This window comes from Symphodus melops (assembly GCF_947650265.1).
Source record: "Symphodus melops genome assembly, chromosome: 4".
Classification (NCBI taxonomy): Eukaryota; Metazoa; Chordata; class Actinopteri; order Labriformes; family Labridae; genus Symphodus; species Symphodus melops.
In genome coordinates, this window is record NC_136694.1 from 14,885,608 (window position 1) to 14,899,287 (window position 13,680).

Here is a 13,680-nt window from a genome sequence, read left to right on the forward strand (position 1 = left end):
TATTAGTGTATTAAGGCCAACCATGAGATAGCAGTTGTGTTTTTGAGCAAGAGTTCTTCTGTGTTCTTTGCATAACCACAGAGGCAGTAACGTGTGTGTTTTAGTGTGTGTATGTTTTTATTTGTTTGTTCAAGTGTGTTCGTAGCCTTCCCACTTTGTCTTTATTTGTAAACATGCACATTCAGATGTTTATGAAGTGGGTGTGGGCACATATGAGCATGTTTGTGAATGTTTGGATAATTTGCTCTGTGCGCTACTTCTGGGTCTGTTTATTTGTACACGTGTTTGTGTGTGTGTGTGTGTGTGTGTGTGTGTGTGTGTGTGTGTGTGTGTGTGTGTGTGTGTGTGTGTGTGTGTGTGTGTGTGTGTGTGTGTGTGTGTGTGTGTGTGTGTTTGAGGCCTCTCTCTGGGTTTTTAACTCTCAAGGCATTGTGGGGCTTTTTTGTGAGGCTTGTTTGTAAACATCAACAGCAGTAAGGTTTTTATTTTTATTTTATTGTAGTCTTATTTTACAACATTATTCCCAGATGGCTGCCAACCAAATGTTGGCCGTTTTTTTTTTTCTTTTTTTTTTTCTTTGTAACACGCCTGCCACACATTCTGCACTCCCTCGCCTCACGCTCACCCGCCACACATATGCTTTTACTCCCAAACGCAAACAAACAACACAGCCTGTGGAACTGATGTGTTCAGGAATGAGCAGGGAAGAAGATCCCCCCCCCCTCCTCCTCCTTTTAGTATTCTCACAGGCCAGAAATGCCTCTCTATTGGAACAAATCTGCCTTTCAAGCCTCAGATTGAGTTATTCAAGTTAGCGACAAGAGCTTTTTTTTCCTCATTTTTACCAGCTCCGTGACACCGTGGGTGAGCACTCCCATATTTCTCTTTAATTAAGCCAGGGAAAACCTTGTAGAACAGCCAACCCAGCTCATGTAGCCACTTATGTTTTAATTTAATTACCTGTCCACTTTGATAATTATTCCCCCTGATTAACAGGGAGAGAAGACTTCCTAAATGGGAATAAGAGATGGGCGAGAGGGACCGAACAACCTCCTTTCAGAACCAAGAACAAGAACGAGGGTGTTGACATAGGATGGGACTATTTTGATCTGGTGTCATACTTGGCTTGCTTTAGCCCTGCTCTGGTTTAGATTGACTCAAAAAAAGTAGCCCCTCTGTGTTTCCTGCGCTCCGTTTAATCTTCTATTTTAGACAAACAAGCAACAAATCATGATTCCCCCAAACAGATGGGAGTGATTGATTTCTTTAGTGTACTGTAAATGTCAACAGTTACACAACAACAAGCTCAAACATGGATCACTCTCTGTGTCCCCTTAAACATATAAAGCCATAAGATTCAATCTAACCTGCTGGAGTTTTGTAGTATAAACTTTCTTTTAACCACGCCATCTGATTTTGCAGATCAAACTTCAAAAGTGCACCTTCACGCTAACAGCCACTTAAAAGAGCATCACTCATTACCATCCAGTCACTCACATAAGCACCTGTCACTTCCCTTGAGATTTATTGGAGACATATAACAAAGTGTTCTTGGTTAAAGAATGTGTGGCAGGCTAAGAGGAGATGTGAGTTAGCAAAAAAAAAAAAGGAAAAAAAAGAAATAAAAACAGACCCCAAAATATCCGCACTCCGACTCATATTTTGAGTGCTATTGATCGTGCTAATGAATGTGTTGTGATTTACTGCAGCCATGGCCCATTGTTGGGTGCTGCTGTGATGGACCGCCATCATTTCCCAATGGTAAAAGCTTAGATAGAGAAAAAAAGGCACGAGGGCACAATCTCATTTAACGGCTAAAGCAAAAATTATTGCGAGATCTTCTTTTTGAGTTATGACATTCTTTTTTCCCCCCTCACTTTCTTTCTTTTTTTTTTTTTTTGCAGCGACAGGTATGATGTAATTCTAAATTTCATCAGAGACAGTAACCTCAGCACTGATTATGTTGTCAATTAGTAAATGAATGTGGTGGTTAGGAGTGGGAAATGTGGTAATAACTCTGTAGAAAGGAGTTGACAAGCTTCCAAAATACATAAAGGACATAGTGAGGAGGGCAGACAGTAAAATAATATAACTGTGTTTACAAGGAAAGTGTATCACTACAGCAAACCCACTTAAACTGATTTTAATCCTATTTTTTATGTGGAATAGAGCATATTTAAGCTCTATTTAAATCTTTTTAGTTTTATATGCAGAATGTGAACAGAAGAGATTTGTATCAAAATACAAAGAGATTAGTCATAAAAAACAAATGTTTATATATCTGTGAGCTTTTGACAAGCTTATAGATTTTATTGTTTAACTCTGTTTTTATTTCAATCAATGAAATCAAATATTCAGGGAATCTTCATAAGTTTAAGTGTCGTCCAGCTCTGTTTGGGTAATCTTGCTTTGTTTCTGAGCTCAAACTCTGTGCAGGCTAACATCTGTTCCTCTCTGCTTCCACAATAGCACAACTCAGCCGGGATGCAAAGAGGGGTCAAAAGATCAGTGCCTTCCCCTCTCCCTCTCTCTCTCTCTCTCTCTCTCTCTCACACACACACACACACACACACACACACCCACCCTGAGAGAGAACAGAACGAGAGAGAGAGAGCTCACACCGGCTGCTGTTTTCCTATTGTGCGCCAGGGCTTTGCGGGGATAGGGCAAGAGATGAAAAACGCGCACCTGCTTTAGAGTCATTACGGTAACGCAGCCAAACTGTCCCCCTCCTGCAACACACACTCCATACTCGTGTACTCACACACACAGTCCTTAGTGATTCAACCCTGATTTCCAGCGAACGAGCAAGCAACAGACGGGATGCCAAAAAAGTGAGGACCGGCGGAGAGGTTCCTCGCACTGAGAGAAGAAGCCTCGTGGAGAAAGAGAGAAAGCGCTGCGTGAGAGAGGCAGACGCTTCAAAACAAGACGAAAAGGGCTGCGCTCGTTCTCCGCGGCAACTTGCGCACAGTGGCAGAGTTTTAGCGGCAGTATTGTTCTGACTTCACTCCAGAGGGGCCACTCCGAGGAGAGAGGACGCACACAAAAGGGAAAAGGAAAGGACTAACGAGCACGCTTTGTCGTTCAAAGTAATGGTCCTCCGGTCTTAGATCCTAGATTTCTCTGTCACTCTCTCTCCTCTCCTCTCTGTTTCTTTACGTTTTATTTTTTATTTTTTCGTCCCGTCGATCGGTTGGTGTCCCCCCTCTTTTTGGTCGCCGCGGCAGAGTGGACGCGCCGGGGGCTCGAGGAGCAGAAGCGGGGCTGTCCACATGGTCCAACCACTGGCGTGAAAGTTGACTTCTTCAGAACACAAGAGAACAGGTTGATGCATTATCTACACTTGCTCTTCCCCTTTTTTTTATTTTGTCTTTTTTTCCACTCTTTCCACCCTCATGTGCTTCCATTGAAAGTTACACTTTAGTTGATAAAACTAAAACACGAACACTTTTATCGTGAGACTCCTTCAAGTCAGTCTAATAATATAATAGGGGTGTTATTGAAAATTATTGAGCGGGACACTCTCGCACTTTCCCTCTGCCAGACTTTTCCCACCGTCCATGTTTCATTTTAACTTTGACTTCTTTGGTTGAGAGCTGAGCGCAAAAGTTTCGAGCCACGTTTTAAACCTCTCTTTGAACTGTTCATCTTTTCTGATCCTTCAAAGGAACGGACTAAAACGTCGATGGAGGAAGTTTCACTCCACGTGTCGCAAGTGTCACAGGAGAAAGTTCATATTAAGTAGGCCTAATTTTCACTCGACAGTTATTTTAATGGGATATGATATTTGTTTCCTGAACTAGTGTTATTTATTCCAACTGTCTCGTGGAGTGAGCGCAGCGCTGCTCATTGTCCGGAGCCTTCGCTCCTCAAACAACAACACAAACTTTTTCCACTCAGGTTTGTTCTCTCTAAAATGTCAGAAAGGAGCTTCCAAACGTCTTTTGCGTCCATGTTAAGATTGTCGTTAAAGGATTTGATAATAAACACCGTCGTAGGTTATGTGCTGATACTTTCGCACAGCGGTCTGTGAGTGCTTTGAACGTTTTGTCAATGCTTCTTTAACAGCTGACGAACTTCAAATATTAAAAAAAAAATGTCTTTACATGTGTAGTAGGCTATTTGTATCTTGTTCAAATAAAATAAAATAAAAAATAGACTGAAATGATAAAAGCAAAAAGCAGCTCCAACAGGAGATAGAGCCCCCGGCTTAAAGAAGAAAAGGAAAAGCTTCTTATTCATTTGGCGAAGAGGTCAGAGGACTTTCTTTTCAAACCATTTTGACTTTTGAAATTTGAACCGCGGCTTGTGACCTCACTTCGTTTGCATGTTGCATTTTCCATATTATCTCATGCCTTAGTAAATAAATAACATACAGCCGAGTGTCAAAGATGACGCGAGGGGAAAGTTTTAAAAAGGTGTTAAAGTTTAATCCCAGTTTTAACGGAAGGTGTTAAAACCCAAAGAGCCAATCTGTAGGGAATTATTGTTAATGCATTGTTTGCGTTTTAGTCTTTCAAAAATATAATAGGCTGAGTGTTTGTGTGAAAACTTGTTGTACTTTTGATAGTCGAAAATAGGTTATAAATATCCCTGCATATTTAAGGCTGTCTAAGACATTGTTATACATCTAGAGCTGGATTTTAGTTGGAATCTGTACCTCAGCATGGTCCATGTGTTTCCCTCTTCCCTCATTCTAAGCGACTGAAAAAGTAGGCCCAACCGAAAAAGGACAATTATTTTTGCTGCTCATAGAGGAAAATACAAAACTTTAAACCGGGATTATACTTTTTGAATTAACACAATTGTAACGAGATTAACAGTGTTCACTGACTCTAATATTTCTTATCATATGAAAGCGTTACGACAATTAGGCTGAATTGTTTTGAATTAAGATGTGCTTTTTTTATTAGGCTATTCCTCCCCCTTGAAAAAAAAAAAAAATCTCATCAAATCTCAAACATCATCTCGAACATTCCCGCGTGTCAGCTCGGCTCGCCTATGATGGAGAGGTGCGGACAAAACGCAGACAGAGATGAAATGACAATTAATTGCTGTTAGTTGTCTGTCATTGAGAGAAAAGCATACAGGCCGAGTGGGTGCTCTTTGTGACGCGGGCATTATTGCCCAGTGATTGATGGGTGCGGGGGCATTTGGCATAATTAATTTTATTTACTGTGTCCTCTCTCTCCTGTTGTGCACCCCCCACCCCACCCCCCGCCCCCCCTCCTGTCCTCTGTGCTGGCATTTCCGCGACGCGACGACACACTTTTAATTGCACTTTAATAGAAGATCCAGCGGGAATGAAAAAGCTCTTCATCACGTTTTATGACCTTGTCACGTTTGTTGGTGTCAGACAGGAAAGCAGGTATTTTGTGCTCAGAGCGCTGGTGTTTAAAGTGTTGGCAGGATTTAAACCACAACCCAAACAAACTTTAGATCTCTGGGAAGAATTACACTTAACACACTGAGGCCTGCATCAAAGCTGCACATTTGTCTTTTTTAACGTAAAAACAGTTCATGCTGGCTTGTTTAGCAGTTTGTTGAAATTAACTAAATTAAATCTGAAATTTAAAATGTTTATCTGACATTAAACAAAAAACAACAAATAAAACTGAACTTATTTTATTTACATTCAAGCATTTCTTGAACATTCGAAAAAAGGGACATTTATTTTAACAAGTATTTGCTAACTTAAATTTATATTTTCAACATTCCATACATTTGTCAGACATGCAGGATTTGCTTGGAAATGGGGAGGGGATCAACAACTGTCCACTTTTTAATTTTTTTCTTTTTCTTCAAATAGACAAAGCTGGAAATGTGTACGTTGCCACATTCTTTAAGCAGCCAAATTTCTCCTTGTTACCCAGGGGTGAGTTTATGTCTGGAGCCATGTACAATTTAGGATCAAAAAACGTACGAAACAATTAAGTTAATAGTGATCATGTCGTTGAAATTGACTCGCTGTTAATAACTTCCACACAAGCAAAAGGAAACCTTTATAAGCATGGAAAGAACACGGCTGACAGACAGAACAGACAATCTTTTTTTTTTTTTATCCACTTTTATTTAAACACTTCAGCACTTACCAACAGTGTAAAAAACTCACTGTAAAGTTCACATTTCTGTGTGGTGCTGACAGGCTTTTCTTGGAAATCTAACAGGAGACAGTGAACAAAAGGGAGTTTGAGAAGCAGAAGTAGTTATTTGGATAAAAACGAGAGTACGTGTGCAGGAAGCCCAAGGTGTCAGAGACAGATTGACTCTCTCTGCCGGCTATTGTGCATCCGTGTCTGTGTGTTTGCCACCCTTTTTCATCTGACTCGCTCCAACTCTTTTCCTTCTTTGCTTTTTTCCCCCCCTGCTCCTGTCGACAGCTGTGTCTTTTCCATGTCCTGTTTTGCTTCATTGTTTGCTCATGTACTGCTGATTTTTATCACTCTCACACTCTGTTCTCCAGCAGACGATTGTTTCTGTTATTCTTACTGACACATTACTTAAAAGATAATTCTCATCCTGCCCCTGCATGTGCCGGTGTGAGACTCGAGACGGGTAATAATGGCTGTGAATCTCATGCGCTTTAAAACCCTTCAGCAGGATTAAAAGCCACCAGTATGATTGTGTTAGTCCATAAACTCACTCAGAGGGTCCTTACCTCCAGCATGAGCGCACGTCAAGCTACGTTTGGAAGAGTGTATATATCTGAGTGCTTTTTTTCTCAATTCACCTGTCCTGCTTGAGTGAAAATGGCCAGTATTTGAAGTTTTTAAATGTCCTGTGCGTCGGTAGCGCTGATGGCTCGCCTGTCCATCTCTCCATCTGTGACGCTCTCTTCATTAAAGCCCTCCTGCTTTCCCAAACCCACAAGTCTGAGTGGGCTTTTTGCTCCAAAGTGATGTTGAAGAGCACCCGTATACGACTCTTCCATACATGTAGGGTTTGACCCATCATAGATACTCACAGCTTTACTTTGATTGTAGCACTTAGTGCTTAAAAGCTGAAATGGTTAAATTTTCAATATCCTTTAGATGAGCTTGGAGAAAAAGCAGAAAAATGTAACTGTGCAGGGAGCCGAAGCATGTGTGTGCAGATGGAATCATTTCGAGCGCTGGTCCTGAAGCTGCCGTTGCTGTCGGGTGTGAGCATTTGAGCTAATTTTTTTTTTTTTGCTTTAATATATATAAAAAACACGATTTAAGATTTTCAACAGCTTGTAACAACTGTATTGACCCATATGAATGAGGACATTTAAATCTTGTGTATTTCTGATAAAACACATATAAGGAAAAAAAATCCACACACCTTAATATTTAATTGTAGAATACCATTATCGAAGCAATTACAGGCTTGTTACCTCTTTAAAAATATGTTAATGAAATATAATCGACAAATTAATTGACTTAATCAGAGTGTTATTCTTCATGGGCAGGGAGTAAGTGGGGGAATGTTCTGCTGGTTGTATTGAAGTGATTGACTGCAAAGTGAAACTGCCGCCACATTGCTGCAGACCGAGGCCTGATTGTACATGTGGTTCTAATTGAACCTGTTATTTTGGAGATGTTGAGGGCTGAATTTGTGTGTGTGTGTGTGTGTGTGTGTGTGTGTGTGTGTGTGTGTGTGTGTGTGTGTGTGTGTGTGTGTGTGTGTGTGTGTGTGTTTGTGTGTGTATAAATCAGTCTGTGCGTATGTGTGCACATAATATCTCGCACATTTTTCAAAGATGAGATGTGTTTTTATAATGGGTCAGGAGGCCGTGTCGTACAGGACAGCGCAGAAGGAAAGTGGGGAAGATGCCTCAGGCGGGTTTTTATTTTAGGAGGTTGACCACCTGTGAGAGAAAGAGAGAGAGAGAAAGCAGTTGTTGTCTATTGTCGCCTTTCTCTTCTTCCCTTGTGTGCTTTAGAACAAGGCTGCTGTCACCATATATGTGATGACAGATCTTTCCAGAGTTAATCCTTTCAGATGGAAACACTTTCTCTCGCTGAGAAAGACGATCGTTTGGGCTGGACGACTTTTTCTACATGTACAAATATCTATTTATGTACATTGTGTGGTGTTTTACTGGAGATGGGTTTTTTTTTTCCAGCTCCACAAAAGCATCAGCCCCATTAACAACTGATGGATGTGTGAAAAAGTGACCCAACAGCTCAGAGAGGAAGAGGCTGTTTCCTTATGGGCAGGTGGGAAAGGAAGCAAGAGATAGAATATATGAGCGAAAAGGGTTTAGTGGGGGGGGTGGGGGGGGGGGGGTTTAGGCGTGGGTCATTACAGCGAGAGAGGAAGCATTAGATCAGCCCCTTCAGAGTGCTCTTGGCACCTGAGGCCATGGCTGGAGCTGAACAGGAGGCATGCAGAAGGAGAGTAGATCGTGAAGTAAGGCAGTTGGAGCTGTCAAGTTTGTTTCCGTGGACAGAAAAGGAAGAGTCACATGGGATCATTGGGTCAGTGGCACAGTTAGGTAGACCACGAGAAATGGCCAGTGGAAGAAGAGCAGTGAAAAAGAGCAAGATTGAGATCGCCTGTAGTGCACAAGCTGAGCATCTTCTGGAAAGAAAAAAAAAGAAAACCCCTCTGCGCTTGCTGTGTCGCCCGCTAACTCCGCACCGCTCCTGACAGCTGTATTTGTGTTATGGATTTTCTTTCACTCCGTCCCGTCTTCCTTTCCTTCTCTCCAGCCTCCCTTCTCTTTCTCTCTCTCTCCCTCTCCTCTCCATCGCCTCCACCCTCTGACCTTTTGTGAGCACTTCATCAGAGAGCCGTTGGTGTTTTCTAAAGCTCCGCGACAAACTGACAGGGCAGCCGTCAATCGAGCGGGGGTGGAGTTGGGGGGGGGGGGGGGGGGGGGGGGGGGGGGACCGAGGGAGCAGATCAGTGGAAAAGCGTTTCTCACAACAACAATGTGACAAAACTTTCTGCGGCGCTGCTTTAATATGTAAAGAAAAGGATGGCATTGAAGGGTCGCTGACAGCTGTGAGGCGCGAGTGTAAGATTGTCGTGGATGCACACATTTTGCACGTTACTGTCGAGATGCGTCGAACAGCTCGACTTCCCCGTTTGTCCGTGGTGAAGCGGCGCTGAAAATCTGCAGAGGAGGAGTAAAAGGAGAGCGCGCAGGTATTCACATCCAAGCCTTTAACAGCCACTAAAACTTGACTCGATCAGTTTGACATTTTATTCTCTTATGAATCCCCTCTTGAAAAATTTGGCAGAATCCTGAAATGTACATTTCTTCGCCGATGACACCATTCTTTTCATTTTACCAACGTCAATTTTTGACTCCACTTATCTGATCTGCTATTAATCTGAATTATATTCGCATTTGCATCAGAATATTTGAATTTTGTCAATGGGCTTGACTTTACATTTACATATGATGATAGGAAATTAGCAGTGCGGTATTTCCTCTTGTATCTGTTCCTGGACTGGCGAGGTAATAACCATTTAAATGCATCTCATTATGCGTTCTAATCCGTAAAGTATCAGGATGTTGGCTAACATGGGCGAAAGTGAGGCTGGAGTGCTACTGTGCGCTGCTCTTTTATGGTATTAGTATTTATGGTATTAGTTCCGGGGGACATGGGATGCCTACTTAAGCTATTAGCATGTGAGGCGCCGCGGGATGATCCATCCCCTGACAGGACGAGCTGTTAACCAGTGTTAAACCAAATCACAATGGGCTGCCTGGGATGACAGATTGACGGAGCCCGCTCTCGCTGCTAGCTTGGGCTGCGCTTCTTTTGCTGCATGCAAGATGAAGATTTGTAAATGTTTGAGGGGAAACGGGCGAGAATTAAGTTTCCCAAAAGTTTAGCAAGAAAAAAGGGGAAGATCATTTTAAGAGTAGCAATGATGAATATAATTTTTCTCTGTGTCTGCCTGTCTGTCATTGTCAACTTCTGTCCTCCTCCTCCTCCCTTTCTTCTTCTTCTCTTTCTTCTTTGTTGGCTCTGAAGGTGAAGAGACTGTACAGGCTTTGCCCAGTGGGGTGCAGACACTATGGCTTCTATAGTGGTCTTTTGTAAGAGGGGAGGGAAGGAGGGAGGAGGGGGGGAGTGCAAAGACACGATCAGGAGTCTTGGAGATCGCTCACAGTTAAGAGGGATGCCGTTCTGCATGTGTGTGTGTGTGTGTGTGTGTGTGTGTGTGTGCTCTTACACCATGTGTGCATGTGAAACTACAATTAACTGTCAATCAGTGCCTGACCCCGCACCGCTCTCCTCCTCGGACAGAATTCCTCAGGTTTTGTTTTTCAGACGGCTGTCGGAGGAGAAGAAAAGCAAACAGGTCGTCTCTTTCCAAACGTGTGTGTATTTTTTAAGACATTTCATCGCTCAGGACAAAAAAAAAAAAAAAAGAGGCCTTATTTTGACAGATTCTTTCACTTGATTTCAAATAAATAAAAGTTTCTATGCCAGAGCTGGGCTGTTGGGTAGTTGTTTGCTGGTTCATCGGTGTCCGTTTTTCCACTCTTGAGACTGTTGGGGTGTGTATGTGTGGACACATGCAAGCCTGTGTGTGGTGGGCATTGTTGACCGAGAGACATCTGCCACTAGATTATACCCAGCTGTTATCTGAATAATTGTGTAATCCCCCCTCTCCTACTCCCTCCCTCTTTTACTCCCTCCTCCTCCTTCTTCTATGCTCCCTTCTTGCCCCCACATCTCGTCTTCCTCACTGATGAGACGGAGAGTGATGAGTCTCTTTTCTGGGTGGCACTTTTTGGCTTTGCGCATGTGTTTATGAGTGTGTGAGCCTCCTCATGTGTGTACCTCTGGTCACCGGTCTGACATTTGTAGAAGGATTTTATCTCCCCCATACGCACACTCACCTCCCTTCTCTCTCCTCTTCCTCCTCCTGCCCTCCCCTCGGCTCTCGGGGAAATAAAAGTAGCCTAATCCTGCCAGATCAAGATTGCTGTCCACCACAGCTTTACCAGCCTGAGAACGAGAGCCGTCTCTCATGTTCCTGAGGAGAGAGGCGGCAGAGTGTGTGTTTGTGTGTGTATTGGCCTTGTGTGCCGTTGGCCTTTGAAGGAGCGTTAGCTGTGTGCCGGCTGAATTTTGGTCAGGGGTGAGAGGAAAGGGAAAAACAAGAAGAAGCAGGCTGAGTGGGATACCCTCAAATGTATTTACCATTATCAGATTTAGCTTAATTGAAAAAAAAAAAGTTTTCTATTTCTTTTTGTATTTACTCTGTAGTGTTTTTTTTTTCTTTCTTTTTTTTTTAACATTTTCAACTTCAATTCATCGGTTCGAGTTTTAATATAAAAAAAAGCTATTAGAATTTCTTTTAACAATTAATTAAAACAATTTGTTCCTGGATTAAAATGGAAAAAGGAAGAACAACAGCAACTGTCAAATACACTGCTGTCACTTTTCACTTTCACTCTGTATCTACAAAGACACAACACCACGTTTCGACACACATTTTCCCACCGGCTGCTAAAAAAACGTTGATTTACTTTTGTCGAGACAAGTGAGGAACCTAAAAAAGAAAATGTTATCTGTCCTTTTTTACCAGAGCTAAAACAAAATGTCAGAAAAATATTTGTGCGTCACTCAAAGGGCCGCACACACACAAATCCACACGCGCGCACATACAGGATGTCTTCATATCTGGTCTGTGGTTGGTGGGAAAGCCTTTTTTCCCCATGTCAAAGCAAAGAACTCTACGCTTACTGCCTTTCTCTCACTTTTTCTCTGCCTCACGTCTTCTTATGTTGCACTTTCTCCTGGCCGTCACATCCCCCCACCCCCCCCCCCCCCCCCCCCCCCCCCCTTCCAATACCGTCTGTGCTCCTCCTCCTCTCTCCTTCTTTCCTTGTCATGCCTGTTGTCTCTAATTATGGAAGCTCTGTGTTCTCTCAGCCTCTTCATTACATCCGAGCTGTCATCACAGTTTACCTCCAACATTTGCTGCTGCTACTCAGGCCCCATTTCAATAAGAATCATTATTTTATATGAGTGCAATGACATCAGTCTAAAAAAGGTTGATCAATAACCCCCGAGCAAGATTCTTTACTTGTGTGTTTTAAAATTGATTTTCATACTTTCTGTCCTGATGACAGACTGAATACATAGAACTGCATTTTCCTCTTTATCCCTTCTGGCTTGATTACCAGTAGACTTTACAAGAAACCTTTTCACAATTATTTTTAGGATGTAAGAAAATCATTATTATGTAGATTGCGTGCTCTGACCTACATTAGATATGTTCTTAACCCAAAGTTTTAGGTAAGATTTCAAATCGCCATTAAAGTGTGTCAGAGTTACAGATTTCTTTTTGAATGTTTTCCTTATTCTGCACTTATTTTATTTTATTTAGTTTCTATTTACAGTAAGAATTAATAATGATTTATTACTGCTATGACTAAGGACATTAAGCTTTGGTTAAAAGGCAGTTATGGAAGCACAATGCCCGTTCCTTGAGTGAAGGTCAGCACTGCAACACGTAACCTGCAGTACTAATCTGCAACTTCTTCTTCTCCAGGTTTCCATTGTCTAAAGGTTAGTCATAGTGCTTTAGCCTGGCAAAGGAGTCACTACAAACCAGGGAGTGGACTGAGGGAGGAACCAACGACTAGATTACAAAAAAAAGGGAAAGGAGGAGACTGAGAGTGGCATTGAAACCGTGGCACGCTTTACGGCTTCTGGGGGTCTTTTTTCGAAAAGTTTGCCTTCGTAACTTTGCTGAAGGCTTGGTTTGGTTTGAGCGACTACCCCATGGGGCTCACTTAGAGAGTGGTCGGAGGGAGGAAGAGGAGGAGGTGGAGGTGGGTGGGGAAGTGAAAAAGCAAAGAAGACGAGGAGAGGGGAGAGAGCAGGCATGCTTTCACAGTTGTCCGTTGTTACAACGCTCTGTGCCCTTAAAGACGCTGATCTAAAAAACATAACTCCTCCTTATGCACTCTCCTTATCCCTCACTCCCTTCCTCTCCTCTCTTGTTCTCTCTGTCCTCCCTCCCTTTCTTCTTTACTCATTCTTTCCCTCTGTCCTCTACCTCCTTGTATATCTCGCATAGCTTTCAACACCTAAGCGCTGTGGTTGGAATGCTTGTTTTCAACATACAGTCTGCATTAGTGGAGCAGTGGCGGGGCCTATTTGTTGGTAGCCGGGTAGTGCGGTGTGCTGTTCTGTATAGTAACTTATTTGACCTCCAGTGGCGAGGTCAAGTTCACCTTGAGTAGGTATAATTCCCTGCTGCACAAATGCTCGACTACACCTTTTGGGGGAAGAAGAAGGAGGAGGAGGAGGAGGAGGAGCAGGCCTGAGGTGGGCCCTCTTCATCCCCCATTTGAATCTCTCATCCCGTTTTCTCTCCCTCGTCCCCCCTCTCCCCACAGGGTTAATAGAATAGGAAATTGATAGTTGTGTGCGGTAATTGTGGCTTTGAGAATTCTCTGTCTCCCACGGAGAAAGATGAGGGCCGCCGCAGCAATGACAAGCTGACGTTTTGTTAGAGAATAGGAGAGATGGAGAGAGAAATAGAAGGAGAAAAAAGCTGATGGAAAGTGAAAAGCCCCCTCACCTCTACCACCACAACCCCTCGGATGATGTCTTTGATTGGTGGATGAGGGAGTCTGTTGATTGGCTGATGACATGCTGAGATTTGTGTGTAACTTTTACTACCCAGGCTGTAATAATCATTCAATTCATTATCCAATCAGAGCGACTC

The 13,680-nt window shown here is 42.8% G+C and overlaps 1 protein-coding gene across 5 annotated transcripts in view; it reads left to right on the forward strand.

Annotated features, from left to right (window-relative positions):
* foxp4 (forkhead box P4) overlaps window positions 1-13,680 on the forward strand; it is a 138,006-nt gene that overhangs the window by 44,775 nt on the left and 79,551 nt on the right. For 4 of the 5 annotated variants that reach the window (XM_079342553.1, XM_079342555.1, XM_079342556.1 and 1 more), the window contains exon 1: window positions 2,645-3,327. The exons of the other annotated variant lie outside the window; for it this stretch is intronic. The gene's annotated coding sequence lies outside the window, so the exon portion shown is untranslated. Of the gene's footprint in view, window positions 1-2,644; window positions 3,328-13,680 lie in introns of those variants that run through there. 5 annotated transcript variants of the gene reach the window in all.